The following is a 16,234-nucleotide window of genomic DNA, read 5'->3' on the forward strand; positions in this document are numbered from 1 at the left end:
AGTTTGATTTACAAAATCCAAACCTCATCTTGTTGTTGTTCATCCAATGCCCTTCGAAATTCTTTCAAATTATGTGCCAACGCCGGATATTTCCTATCTGGTCCTTTCCACCTACAATTTAAACAAATACACATTTAACGATTTAACCAACTACACATATAACAACTTTTAATTAAATATTTACCTAAAAGAGTATGGCTTATCCATTGCAAAATGATTTTCTACACGAGGTGCAATCCTAGGAATTCTTTCACATGCCCACACTTGTAATAACTGTAAGCACCCACTGATTTGTGCAGTCTCGGGTTTTGTTGCTTTACACATTTCTCTATACAAGTGAGCTAGAGCAGCTACACCCCATGCATATTCACCTGCCTCATCAAAATCGTGTAGTAATGGCAACCACATAAAATGCACATACCCACTATTCTTCCCTCAAAATAATAAACCACCGATGACACGTAACAGGAATGCTCTTGCATAACATTCAATTGTATCATCATTAGCATTAGGTGCTAAGAATTGAAAATGTTCAGCTAACCATGATAATTTTATGCAGTTTCCCCTCATAGAACGTGGGGGAGGTACAACTCCTAAGTACAATTGACAAGTTAGTGGAAAGTCGTGGTTTGCAGTACCAGTTACTGCATTCCCATCTACACGTAAACCTGTCAGTACCTCAACATCTTGTAAGGTAATGGTGGCTTCACCCACTGTTAGATGAAAAGTGTGTGTTTCTGGTCTCCACCTTTCAACCAAGGTAGTTATTAAGCTATAATCCACGCTTATTCCACCGACCTTTACAATGCCCTCAAAGCCGGCCCGACGTATATAATTATCAAATCTCGGGTCTACATTTGTATACATTTCACTATTTGTTGTAACTTGACATCGTAATACATCCACTCCATCCTGACCACATAGTAGAACATATCATCATATTAAGTTAAATATACCATACTTAATTTTGGAATAATTATTATTGGTTAATTTCCATTTCATTGATTACCTCATTTTGCCATACACGTTGGGATCTATGAATACTTTGCATGTCTAAAACATCATCCATAATTGGTCCTGGTTGTATTATTTGTGCTGCTCTCCTTGCATTTGCCATTTTAATATATGATACGCCTATATGATAAATTATGATAAAGTACAAAATCATTTATTAAACTAAATATAATCAAATTAATAAGAACGTACAAACTAATTTATTAAACATAATATAATAAGATTACATTACACTATTAATAAGTAGACTTAAAGTTCTCCCTATTACAATAATCGTGTTGCGATAATGGGATTGATTGTCTAACTCTACACATCATTTCCCTATATAATAATTGGGTTATCATCCTTGCAAACATATTCCAAATGGACTAAATTTAACGCCACTATTTTATAGTTTCTTACATTTATTGCTTCAATTATTTCATTATATGTTTTTTTGTATCTCCATGATAAACCTTCATACAAAATCTTTAACTTCCATTTCTCACGGCCAACAAGATAACCGGTATTTATAATATCTTGGATTTCACTATTAATACTCGTAATAAATTCCACTAGACTTCTACCACGTTGCATTTTCATCTCCTTCATTTTTTTTTATTTTTTGTCTAGCCTTTTCCTTTGCAAAACGAGATATACATGCACGTGGAACCAGATATGATTTAGCCATCTATAAAACAAATAAATCATACAATGTAAGTTCATCATATCTTTTTGCTTAATATTTTTAAATAAAACATAGAGTTAATTACAAATTAATATTTTAAAGAATTGATATTTTTGAATAAAACAATAGAGTTAATTACTTAATAAGTCAATTGTAATTATAAATATTATAAACTTATGAGATTTTCTAAGCATGAACTAATATTTCTAAGCATACTTATAAACTAAGAGATTTGTTAAGCATGCATTAACATTTCTAAGCATAGTTATAAATTAATATATTTTTTAAACATTAATTAAATTTCTAACTATAATTAATAAACTAAGAGATATTCTAAGCATAAATGAAATTTTCATAAATTAATATTTCTAAGCATAGTTATAAATTAAGAGATTTTTTAAGTATAAATTAAAATTTCTAACCATAATTATAAACTAAAAGATATTTTAAGCATTATTTTAGTTTGATATATTTCTAACCATAATTTTATAAACTAAGAAATATTCTAACCATCATTATACATTTTGAGATATTCTAAGCATAAATTTTATTTGCTAAGCATAATTATAGATAGAGAGATTTTCTAAACATAATTATAAATCAAGAGATTTTCCACATATAAATTAATATTTCTAAAGATACTTATAATTTAAGAGATTTTCTAACCACAAATTTATATTTCTAACCATAGTTATAAATTAGAGATTTTCTAAGCATCAATTAATTTTTCTAAACATGCATATAATATTTCTATGTATAAGTTATAAATTAAGAGATTTTATTAGCATAAATTAATATTTCTTAGCATAAGAACAAATATATTAATAGAATTTCTAAGCATAACAACACATAAATTAAGAGATTTTCTAAACATAAATTATAATTTATAAACATTAAACACATAAATTAAGATATCTAACTATAATTATAAGTATTTCTTAATTAATTATAATTAACAAAATTAAAATACATACCTGAAAATGAAGAATTAAAAACTAGAAGGACAGGAAGTGATTTTTTTGTAAGAAGAAGAGGAGGAAATAAAAAAAAATTTGGCTGAAGGCAGATATTATCTGCCTTCTTCTTCCTCCTTCTCCCTTTAAAGGAGAAGGAGGAAGAATAATTGTATTCACGGGTCAAATGACCTGTGAATACACAGTCTCATTCAGCACTGCACAAAGCTGAAGATCAGCTTTGCGCAGTGTACAGTAGCCATCACGGCGTGCAGAGCGCTGTGATGGCTACTCTGCAGAAAGCTGCGACTAGTTCGCAGCTTTCGTCAGGAATCTTGTACCATTCCGGCGCGTGTGGCCGGAATGGTTACACATCCCTAACCACGGTTCAAAAACAGCCCCTCATTTGTAAATAATTTTTAACTACTCCCACCCCCCTATTTATCTCCCAAAATGACACCAAGCAGAGGTTTAATCCTTCGACGTCCACCTGACAAATCAGACAATGTATGTGGTTCGGTGATGGTATATGTGTTCGCAAGTCAAACTTCCATTTGGCAAGAGCAGCATAGTTAATTAGCTGAACGATTAGCATTGAATGCATATATTTGGAACTTTGATTTTTTGCTAATTACTTTCATTTACATATGCCCAGAAATTTCTAAATGAATTTCCATAAAAAAAAAAAGAAATTTCTAAATGAAACCTGTTTCTTTCCAATCTTCTTCTCCTTTCTCCTCATTGATCATCCTCCTCCTTCTCCTCATTTCAATATTATACATACCTACACGATGCTTATAGTGATCAAAAGCCATGTAGTAATTAACATTTAAGAGTTTGGAACCAATACAAACTTCTATTGAACTTCAGGAAATTTATACATCAATACAAACATCAGTTACAACTGACTTGAAATAATTAAATAAAATATTATCTACTAATAAATTAACTAAGGAACGTTTCCAACAAGCCATATTACAAGTGTGCACCTTTTAGATGTGGAAACATAAAAAGCATAAGATACCCATTTTGGGGAAATGGGCAGCCTGAATACTGTGGGCAACCAGGCTTCAGGATTGATTGTCAGGGACAAATAGCAACTATGATTATCATGAATCTCAAGTACCATGTCATTGATATCAATCCCGACAGTCAAATCCTCAGAATTGCAAGGATGGATTTAATGCATAGGCTGAACCTAGTTAAGAGAATAAACCGAACTGAACCGAATTAAATATTTCAGTTTCCTTCAGTTCTTTGGTTTTAACATATAATTTTTAAAAATTGATACTTGATGAATACCATATATAAAACTAATTAGTAATTACCATATATTACATTAATTATAATATCTTATTTTTCTTTGGTTACAATATAGCATATCACTAATCACCACATATAAAACATAAAACCTTTGTAGACTATACTTACGTTAAATTAAAAAATGTTTCAGACAATTTTTCACCAATACAGAAAACGTTGCTAATTACTTACAAATCATTATTGTAAATATTAATCGGTTCGGTTTATTCAGGATTTTTTGTTCAACAACAAACCAATCAAACTAACTGAAAATATATGAAATATGAAACTGAAACTAAAATGTATAGATCGAAAAATCGAACTTCATGAAATAAGGCTGTTATTTTAATTAATTATGTTAACCTACATGATTAATTATTGATTAATTATAGTATTGTGATAATTTTCTGCTATGTACTTACTATATACATTATGGTTTAAATTGTTGTAACTAATTCTACATTCTGTTGATGAGTACAATAGTGTAGGGACTTTATTGTAAAATGTTATGTACACAGCCCACTTGTAAATGTAAGGGCTGTTAGTATAAGTAGGTAAGTTTAGGATTAGTTTTAATTACTTTTTCTCTTTTCTCTGTATTCGAGATACTGAATGAAGAACTCAAGAGTCTTCATCTTCTTTCCTTTCTTCTTGTAACTCTTCTTCAAGATTCATATTAATGCACAACTCATTTTCCTCTCATATGAGTGTTAAGATGGTATCAGAGCTAAATGCTTTTCATTTCCGCACCAGATTTACAAGAATCGGTCATTGATCGATCCCCAACCTTTTGGGTTTCTCGTCTTCTCCTCTTGATCTTCGGGTTTTCTCGATCTCTCTTCGGTTTCCCTCCCGATCTTCGGATTTCTCAATTTCTTGGAAGTTCTTTCTTCCTCTTCTTGTGTGTGTTTGATCTTCTATCGATTCTTCATCATGGTGAACAGAATCGATGAATCTAGCCCCTTCTTTATTCACTCAAGTGAAAATCCATCTCTTATTCTTGTCAATCCACCGCTATCTGGAACTAATGACTACCATTCATGGAGCCAGAACATGAAGATGGCGTTACTATCCAAAAACAAGCTGGATTTCATCGACGGCACGATCGAGGCACCGACGAGTAGCTCGTCTCAGTTTATCAGCTGGAAGAGGTGTAATAATATGGTTCTTTCATGGATTGTTAGGTCATTATCTGCTTCAATTTCTCAAAGCGTGTTGTGGATGGGAGACGCAAGAAGAGTCTAGGTCAATCTCAAAGAAAGATTCGCACAGTCGGACATCTTTCGTCTAGCGGCCCTTCAAGGAGAGATTTATACATTAAAGTAGGGTAATAAATCGGTCTCAGACTACTTCACGCAATTATAGATGCTTTGGGATGAGTATATCTCAATTAGAGATATTCCGGATTGTGTTTGCGAAGGATGCGTGTGTAATGCACTGAATACGGTTAGGAGTAACAGAGATGCAGATCAAGTGGTTTTCTTCCTAAAGGGGCTCAACGACGCTTTCGCTACTGTCCGATCTCAAATAATGGTCACTGATCCAATTCCCAACATCAACAAGGTGTTCTCCCTGATAATTAAGCATGAATGTCAAAATCAAGCTCTTGATGCGGCCAATATTGGTCAAGATTTGCTCGCCTTAGTTCAGAACCCCAAAGGTCAGACTCAAGATCTTCAAGAACTCATAGCTCTTGTACAGAACTTCAAGGGAAACAAGAAGTTCGGATCGAATGGTAAAAAAATGCACCCATTGCGGCTTCAAGAATCACACTGTGGATAGCTGCTACAAGAAAAACGGTTATCCACCGGGCTACAAGTTCAAGAACAGAACCAACAGAGTTAATTTTGTCAATGCGGAAGATCAAACAGAGAACAACGAGAGTGGAATTTTGGGAGCAGCCCCGGTTAATGCAGCGATACATCAACTTTCAAATGAACAAGTTCAACAGCTGTTGAAGCTCCTTCCATCGTCAAGCAATACATCACACATTAACTGTGCCACAGCGTCCATTTGTCCCGTGACCAATGTCACCGAAGGTACGTCACACACATCCCTAATTGCTAGAACTCAGAAAATATCTTGGATAGTTGATACGGGGGCAAGTTGCCACATATCAAGCATTAAAGAGATGTTTTCTGAACTAAGACCTGTGAACAATTGGAAAGTCCTTTTGCCTAATAAAACCGAAATTTATGCATCGCACATAGGCACCATTAGATTCACTGAAGACTTCATTCTATATGACACTCTGTTTGTTCCTAGTTTTGCTTATAATCTTATTTCGGTTTCTAAGCTTACCAGCACCTTGAATTGTGAAGTTAAATTCACTAATAGTGACTGCTTTATACAGCATACACAGACGAGGAAGACGATTGGTATAGCTAAATCCAATGATGGGCTTTATCAATTGCACAGACCATGCTTGAATGCTGATATTTTCTTTAATAAGCATGTTATAAATAATGTGAGTGTTATGAACAATGATTCTGTTGATCAATTGTATGATGGTTCTTTGAATAGTTGTGATAATAATAGCAATACTTTGATGTGGCATAATCGTCTTGGACATATAGGACAATCTGGTTTTGCACATATTAACAAACACATTGGCAATTTGAGCATTGGTAATTTTGTTTGTGATGTATGTCATCTCGCTAGACAAAAGAAGCTTGCATTTCCTGTCAGTAAGTCCAGAACTAGTAGTTGCTTTGATATGGTTCATATGGATATATGAGGTCCAACCAGTACAAGCATTAATGGAAATAAATACTTCCTTACTGTGGTAGATGATTACTCTAGGCATACTTGGGTTTTCTTTGTTCAGGTTAAGTCTGTTATATCCGTTTTGGTTCAACGTTTTATATCCATGGTAGAAACTCAGTTTAGCAAGACAGTAAAAATTGTTAGGACTGACAATGGCCCTGAGTTTAGACTAGATAACTTTTATGCCGACAAATGGATTATACATCAGACCAGTTGCGTTGAAACTCCGCAACAAAACGGTCTTGTAGAAAGAAAACACCAGCACATTCTAAATATTGCCAGAGCGTTACAATTTCAGAGTAAATTGCCCATCTCTTATTGGACCTATTTTATATCTCATGTTGTGTTTATACTTAATAGGATGCCGTCCAAAGTTATTAACTTTTCTTTGCCTTATGAGCTACTTAACAACTCTATTCCTGATTATAATGATCTAAGATCATTTGGTTGTCTTTGTTTCACTTCCACTCTACATAGAGATAGGAAAAAGTTCGATGCCAGGGCTGAAAAATGTGTGTTCCTAGGATACCACTCAGGCACCAAAGGATATAGAGTTCTCAATCTAGAGTCTTACAAGATCTCTGTCACTAGAAACGTCTTTTTTTATGAAAATGTCTTTCCGTACCAAGAATTGGTTGATAGAGATAATGATAACTATGTTGTTCCCATCTCTCAAGAGACTCTCAATAGGGATATTGAGGTTCCTCCCGCCAATGTCTCCTTTGACCCCTAGAATTAGGAGGTCAAACAGAACCTTTAAGCAGCCAGAATACTTAAGAGATTACCATTGTGCCATTGCTCAAGGTGATTCTACCACGTCTGTTGAGAGTGATGTTTACCATCCGTTGTCCAAGGTTATTTCATATGACAGACTTTCTCAGTCGCAAAAGAACTATTCCGTAGCTCATATGATTGACCAGGAACCTAAGACTTACAAGCAGGCTGCTAGTCGTCCTGAATGGCAGCAGGCTATGCAGGAAGAATTAAATGCCTTCAGTAACAATAAGACTTGGGTGATATGCTCTAAACCTAAGGATAAAAGTGAGGTGGGTTGCAAGTGGACTTTTAGAATAAAAAGAAGGAGTGATGGGACCATAGATAGGTATAAAGCCAGGTTAGTTGCCAAGGGCTTTACTCAGCAAGAGGGAGTCGATTTTTTGGATACATTTTCCCCTTGTTGCAAAGTTAACCACCGTGAGAGTTCTTGTTGCTTGCCCTGCCATCAAAGGGTGTCACTTAGAACAACTTGACGTTAACAATGCGTTTTTGCACGGGGACCTTGAGGAGGAAATTTATATGAAACTACCCCCCTGGTGTAAGTACTGATGTCCCTAATCCTAGTTGTAGGCTGACCAGGTCTTTATATGGGCTTAAGCAAGCCAGCAGGCAATGGAACATTAAACTTGCTACTGCTTTGCAATCCATAGGCTTTACCAAATCCTTAGTTGATCCTTCTCTTTTTATTAGAAAGAAAAATAACAGGTTCATCGCTATTACTGTCTATGTAGATGATTTAATCCTTGCTAGTGATAGTCATGATGACATAAAAGAGGTGAAAGCATTCTTAAACAGGGAATTCACCATTAAAGACCTAGGAAAGCTCAAGTACATTTTAGGAATTGAGGTATCTAGGACTTCTGATGGGATACATTTGTGTCAAAGGAAGTATGTTCTTGACATGCTTGCGGACTTCGGATTTTTAGAATGCAAATCATGTTCCACGCCCATGTCAATGACCAGAGTTGATTACACTAGCTCACCTTTACTAGAGGACATTACTTTGTACAGGAGATTAGTAGGCAAGTTATTATACCTCACTAATACTAGACATGACCTTAGTTATGCTGTTCAACAGCTCTCTCAAAATCTGGATAAACCTACTAAGTTGCATCTTGCTACAGCACATAGGGTTCTTAGATACTTAAAAGGCAATCCTGCACAAGGCATTATGCTTTATGCAAATTCTGATATTCATATCAAAGCTTATACTGATTCTGACTGGGCCAATTGCACGGAAACCAGGAAATCAATCACGGGTTTCTGCACGTTCATAGGACAGTCGCTTATATCCTGGAAATCCAAAAAGCATCAAACTATTAGCAAGTCTTCTTCGGAAGCCGAATACAGGGCTATGTCCCTCACTTGTGGTGAAGTCCAATGGCTTCAGTACTTACTAAACGACCTGCATATGATAGAGTCGCATCCTCCGACTCTGTACTGTGATAACATTTCTGCTATTCATATTGCCAAAAATAGCATGTTCCATGAGAGAACGAAACATATTGAATTAGACTGCCACTACGTTAGACAACAGGTTCAAGCTGGAAAGGTTCACTTACTTCCAGTTAGATCCAATGATCAACTAGCTGATTTCTTTACTAAGCCTCTTCACACACCTGCTTTTAAATTTCAGTTACAAAGATTAGGGGTCATTAATGTTAACCTTCCAGCTTGAGGGGGGATGTTAACCTACATGATTAATTATTGATTAATTATAGTATTGTGATGATTTTCTGCTATGTACTTACTATATATATTATGGTTTAAATTGTTGTAACTAATTCTACATTTTGTTGATAAGTACAATAGTGTAGGGACTTTATTGTAAAATGTTATGTACACAGCCTACTTGTAAATGTAAGGGCTGTTAGTATAAGTAGGTAAGTTTAGGATTAGTTTTAATTACTTTTTCTCTTTTATCGTATTCGAGATACTGAATGAAGAACTCAAGAGTCTTCATCTTCTTTCCTTTCTTCTTGTAACTCTTCTTCAAGATTCATATTAATGCACAACTCATTTTCCTTTCATATGAGTGTTAAGAAATTACAGTTGAATAACACCCCTCGCCTATTAAGAGCTGAAGCCCAGTGATTTCTTTAGCATAAGCATTTTTTTTTTTTTGTACTTTGGCTTTGGCCCCTGAATGGGTTTATGTAGGATATTTCCTCGTAGTTGAAATGGTCAAATTTTGGAAAAAGAAAATTAGGAAGCAGCATTCGAGTTGCTTTCTCATCTCTTTCAATTCTTTGAAGAACTGATAGTATACCTTAGGTTCAGCCTAATATCTTTTACTACTTCCTGTTTCTTATTTATTAGAGAAGAAAAATGAAAAAATTGGTTGCCTATTTGTTCCAGTGTTTTGGTAAATACTCCATCATCATGATTAGTCTTTTCATTCTTTTAATCTTTGCCCCATCTTCGTATTATCAAGAAGATATGTATTACACTGAGTGCGTAAAACCATTTGATTGTGGAAACATGAAGAATCTATCTTACCCTTTTTGGAGGGATGGTCGTTCAGAAATATGTGGTTTTGAAGGTTTCAAACTCCGATGCGTAGATGATGATATCGCTGCTGCTATAACTATTGAAAACAAAGATTTCTTGGTTGTATCTGTAAATCAATCCCAAAAGGAGATGGCAATTGGTCGTATGGATTTGTTGGATGATTCGTGTCCTGATGATGATACTAGTTTCACCAACATAACTCTAAATACTACTCTTTTCAGCTTTGTCCCAGATTTCTATTCCAAATTTTCAAACATAAGTCTATTTTACAATTGTACCGACCTCCAGATTGCACAGAGTTTTGGATGCCGAGTAAATGGTGAAGAACGTGAAGCATTTTATGGATATGATGGGCTATTGGGAGGAATATGGATGCCTGAATGTACTATTAAAGTGGCGATTCCAGTTCCAAAAAGTTCTCTTGGTGGGGTTCAAGGTTTGGATGGTTTGAGAAGAGTTTTAAGAGAAGGTTTAAATGTGTCATACAAGTATAATGAAGCTTGTGGTAAGTGTAGTGATTCAGGCGGGATATGCGGCACCAATTTAACTAATCGGGGCTTCACTTGTCTTTGCCCTGGCCATCCCTATCCTGATTCCTGCCCAAAGAAAACGGGTATCGTCTCTCTATCATTCAACCATAAACCTACTACATATTTACTCTTATTATTTGAGCAAACAGAGCAATTTGCATATTCTGATTAGAACACACAACATACGCATTGAAGTTAGAATCACTTTGCTTCTGGTTAATTAAATATTCATCATTTCTGTCATCACTTTGGGTTCATTTTATGTTCTAGGGTCAGTTTTGAAGATGGTAAACGCATGGGTGAGGAGTGAGTGCACTTGCTGCAGAATTGTTACTTTTGTTGGATATAAATTCTCCAAGTTCTTATCTTTTCTTCCAAATGATTACATCATAGAACAAAAACTACAAACATATTTATATATATAAAAGCAAGAAAATAATAATAAAATACTATTTTATGTTCCATCAAATTTATGGAAGAAAAACTGTATTTCATCGAAACCAGAATACGGTTTGATGATGGTTCGAGTGCCAACCATTATCAAATCTCCTTCCCAACATCAATTTGATGTTGGATTGGAGATGGTCTGGCACGGATACAGGGAAGAACCCGGGGATGTTGGGTTGGAGATGGTCATGGACGGATACAAGGAGGGGTCGGGCCTCTCCGGCTGCTGGAACCACCATGACCACGAGTAGTTTCAGCCCCCTCTCTCCACAAAATTTGAGGTTGTTGTGGTTCCGGCCCCTTTGTCTCCAAAAAAATTTAGATCGGGTGCTAAATTAGCATCCTCAAAATTGGCCCAGATCCTGTTAGGCACTCTCTAAATCCTAAATTTCAATCTTTTTAGCCTGTTAGGTCATCTCCAAATCCAAAATTCTAATTTTTTTTTGGCATGTTAGGCTCTTTTTAAATCCAAATTTCTTTTTTTTTTTTTTTGCCTATTAGGCGCTCCCTAAATCTCATTTTTTCTATTAGATACAATTTTTCTTTTACATGTTAAGAATCTTAAACACAATGTAGTTTGATTTAGAGAAGTTTTACATTATTACTTAAAAATTGGTTCTTGACCAATCAAATTAGAACACGTATATTTACTAAAAAAATTTGAACAAGTCTGATTTAGCAGAAAAAAAAAAGTTTACACACTACGTGTAAAATCGGTCCCCCAACCGAACAATCATGTATTCACTGCTGGAGATGGTCTTAGGACATCATAAGATTAAGTATTTCCTATTGACTGATTTTTGTCCCTCCTATGACTATGTTGAAGGGTTAAATGCATTATTGGTCATTGGACTTTCATGGTTGTTTTGAAATGGTTACCCAAGTTCGATTTGTCTCACTAAAATCATTCTAACTTTGAATTTTGTCTCAATTAAGTCACCCTCATGACTACAAGACCAACAAAACATCGGAAAAGTGACGTGGTTGTCACACCAAAAATAGTCTACTTTTACCCCTGATCAAAATGACACGTTGTTGCCACCTAACTGACTGAGCGTATTGTTTCGGTCAGCTAGGTGGCAGCATATGGCGTTTTAATCAGCAGTGAAAGTTGATTGTAGCTGATGTGTCAAATACGTTACTTTTCCAGTTTGTTTAAGCGAGTGATTTAATTGAAAAAAAAATTAAAATTAAATAATTTTATTGAAATAAATTGAAATTTGGAACAACATTTTGAAATATATGAAAGTCAGTGACCAACAATATCATTTGTGTAGTGCTGTTTTTTTTTATCTGAAAAGGAACAGAAACGGGTACCTAGGGGGTATTTCCATACCCGTCTCATTACCCTAACGGGTAATTATTTTGATCTCATACCCTTTTATACAGAGTACAGGTAGTCTCATTAGGGTCGGGTAATGCCAAGTACCCACGGGTACACTACCCATTGCCATCCCTAGTTTCTAGCAACCTCACTATATTCAACAAATTTACATTAGCAGCTATATGTATAGGCATCTAAAGATAATATTAAATGTTGGCAATTTTAAATTTACTGTTGTTGTCACCGTTTTCCTCTTTGAACCCTGTGCATTCTGGAGCCATCTTGATCTTGAATTCTATCCTAATATGTTACCTACTACTTAGGTGCCGTTTGGTAGCGAGGAATGGAATAGAATTCTTTAGGAATAACTATTCCTATGTTTGGTTGGTGGAATAAGATAGGATGAAATAGATAAATTTTTTATTCAAAAGACAATATTACCCTCAAATGTAATTTTTTATTTCTTTTAAAATTTTAATTATTATTCAAATATTTAATATATATTATTTTAAAAATATATAGAAAAACAGAAAAATGCGAAATATGAAATACGGAAAAAAAACACGAACAAATTTGAAAATCATAAAAATCACGAAAAGTAAAAAAAAATATTAAAAACATGAAAAATGTAGGAAAACACAAAAATGTGAAAAAGGCGAAAAATATAAAAAAAACGAAAAACGCGAAAATGTGAAAATGTGAAAAAAGCGAAAAATATAAAAAAAAACGGAAAACACGAAAACGTTAAAACATGAAAATGTGAAAAATGCGTTTATAACGTTTTTTCATACTTGCATGTTTTTTTTGTATTTTTTTTAAGTTTTTTCTTGTTTTTCAAGTTTTCTTGTTTTTCGTGTTTGTTCACATTTTCGTTTTTTTCGCATTCACGTTTTTTCATGTTTTTCGTATTTTTTCGCGTTATTGTATTTTTTTTGCATTTTTCGTTTTTTCGCATTTTAGTTTTTTTTTTCCTTTTTTAGCGTTTTTGTATTTTTCGCATTTTGTTACTTTTTTGTGTTATTCACGTTTTTTTTATGTTTTTCGTATTTTTTCATGTTTTCATGTTGTTTTATGTTTTCGTGTTTTGTTTGCGTTTTCGCATTTTCATGTTTTTCAGGTTTTTGTGTTTTAACATTTTTCGTGTTTTTCGTATTTTTCACGTTTTGTATATTTCATACTTTGTTACTTTTACGCGTTATTCATGTTTTGTGTTTTTTCGTGTGTTTATTTTTTCATTTTTTCTTGTTTTTTTTTTTGCATTTGTTCACGTTTTTTCATGTTTTCGCGTTTTTTTTTTAATTTTCTCGTGTTGGTAACGTTTTCACGTTTTTTCGTGTTTCATATTTTTTGTATTTTTATATTTTTTAACGTTTTCCTTAATTTTCCATTTTTCATGTTTTTTATGATATAAATTATGGATTCGCCAAAAAGTTATAGGATTTGAGAAATCGGTTAGAGAGAAGATTGAAGATTTGATAGAGAATAATTTTGTAAATTACAAAATACAATATTAGGAATAGGCTATTACTTGCTAAATTGAAGAATAGCTATTCCATAAAACAAGGAATAGGAATTCCATGGAATTGCTATTCTATCCAAAAAATCCAACTAAAGGTGGTATTCCCCCTCTATTCCGCGAACCAAATGAGCCCTTAGATCTCATCTTTTTCCTTTATGCCATGTAAGGCTACTTATATTACAGTAAATATCCAGATGTCTGCCATATTTCCCGCTGGAACTTCATAATTGTTGAATTTTCATCTACAATTTCATTTCTGCAAGGATTTATCTCTATCAAGTTTTGTTATATACCGGCTTGCTAGCGCTAGCAGTATAATTGCTCTAAGCATTTTCATACACAATTTCAATATTCTCAATTTTATTATTGCGCTAATGCTAACAACACATTCTCTATTGTAGGCAGTGACCGAAATATTTTAGTGAAAGCTCTTATTGGTAGTAAGTTCATATTATCACTTACTTTTCTTGATTACATAAGTTGCCGAAATATGTATTTAAGTTTTATTGATCGTTTTCCGGTTGCAATGGCATTGGTTGGGGTATTCTTCACTTGTGGCTTCATTTATCTTTTCATGAGGAACCGACAAATAACCCGATGCTCCTTAAGGAAGAATCAAGATTTTGAAGCATTTCTTGAAAGCCATGGACCTTTAGCTATAAAAAGGTACAGCTATTCACAAGTGAAGAAAATGACAAATTCATTCAAAGAAAAGCTTGGCCAAGGCGGCTATGGAAGCGTTTACAAAGGAAAGTTATTGGACGATCGCCTTGTAGCAGTCAAAATGTTGAATGTGTCAAAAGAAGAATTAGGACAAGACTTCATAAATGAAGTTGCTGCAATTAGTAGAACTTCTCATGTTAATATTGTTTCTCTTTTAGGTTTCTGCTTGGAGGGTCAGAAAAGAGCTTTGGTTTATGAGTTTATGCCCAATGGATCACTTGACAAGTTCATATGCGATCAACTTTTAGGATGAGAAATTATTGAAGAAATTGCAATTGGCATAGCACAAGGACTTGAGTATCTACATAGAGGATGCAACACAAGGATTGTGCATTTTGACATAAAGCCTCATAATGTTCTTCTGGATGTATTTCGGACTAGCCAAATTATGCACTAGGAAAGAAAGTATAGTATCCATGTTAGAAGCTAGAGGGACAATTGGGTATATAGCACCAGAGGTTTTCAGCAGAAATTTTGGACAAGTTTCATCAAAGTCAGATGTTTATAGTTATGGAATGATGATTCTAGAAATAGTAGGAGTTAGAAAGAAAGATGAAGAAGTTGGAGGAAGTAATTCTAGTGAGATGTATTTTCCAAGTTGGATATATAAGAGTCTTGAGTTGGAGAATGGAAATGAAGCTATTCGGGAAGAAGACAAAGAGGGTGAAATTGTGAGGAAATTGAAATTGATTGGGTTATGGTGCATTCAGACAAATCCATTAGAGAGACCAACAATGAGTACTGTGATAGAAATGTTAAGAGGAAGCACTCAAAACCTCAGTATTCCACCAAAGCCTTTCCTTTCTTCTTCATCTCCTCCTCCACCATTTCCATTGTCAACATATTCTTTTACCACATCTACAGTTTGATGATCTCAGTTCCTTTGATTTTGTACCACATACATTAATATTTGGCTAAACAATTCAATGAAGCTAAATATTGCTATATATATGTACAAAACAATCTGGAAAAAGAAAACACTACATCATAAATGGTCTTTGGCAACAAAAAATACATGCGTTGCCTTAAATGTGTTGCAAATAAATTTGATCTATTGCAACATTGTTTAAAAAGTGTTGTAATACATCTGCTATTCTGATCTGTTGGTTTCTAGAACTGATAAACAACCTTGATGTGTCGTTATATAGCTGATATAGCGGTTGTTGTCCAACAAAGTGACGTACGATTGTATATATTATGTGCCTTGGGTTCTTCTTCATGTTCGATTATGTAATTGTTTAATATCAATACTTCGAATAACTGTGTTCAAGCTATTGGCATCATTTATGATATGGTTTTACGTTTATCATCTTCTTGTACCAAAAGTCTTGGTCAAATATCTTTAGTTCTTCCTGTTTGTTATCATCTCATTTTCTTCTCATTTTCTTCTCTTAATTGTTCTTGTTCAAACTATAATAGTTGACCCGGTCAACCAACTCATCTATCATCATGGAAACAACTTGGAATTTGCGTCGGGTGGTAGTCACTTCTTTCTCTTCTTTCCACTTGGTTTTTTCTCTTCCAATTGTTTTTCATTAGGGGATGCACCGCATAGGTTAATCTAGCGACGAACTAGTATTCATTATCTCTCATTTGTTAAATAGATATTTTTGGTGTTTTTACATAAAAAGTTAAAAATCCGTATACAATTTCTATTGAATTTTTGGTAAATAATTTATTAGTTTCTACATTTTTACGTAA

The 16,234-nt window shown here is 34.0% G+C and overlaps 1 pseudogene; it reads left to right on the plus strand.

Moving 5' to 3' along the window:
* The first annotated feature begins 9,685 nt into the window (after positions 1 to 9,685).
* On the plus strand, positions 9,686 to 15,752 carry LOC136217976 (LEAF RUST 10 DISEASE-RESISTANCE LOCUS RECEPTOR-LIKE PROTEIN KINASE-like 2.4; annotated as a pseudogene).
* The last annotated feature ends 482 nt before the right edge of the window (positions 15,753 to 16,234 follow it).

This window comes from Euphorbia lathyris, chromosome 2 (assembly GCF_963576675.1).
Source record: "Euphorbia lathyris chromosome 2, ddEupLath1.1, whole genome shotgun sequence".
Lineage (NCBI taxonomy): Eukaryota > Viridiplantae > Streptophyta > Magnoliopsida > Malpighiales > Euphorbiaceae > Euphorbia > Euphorbia lathyris.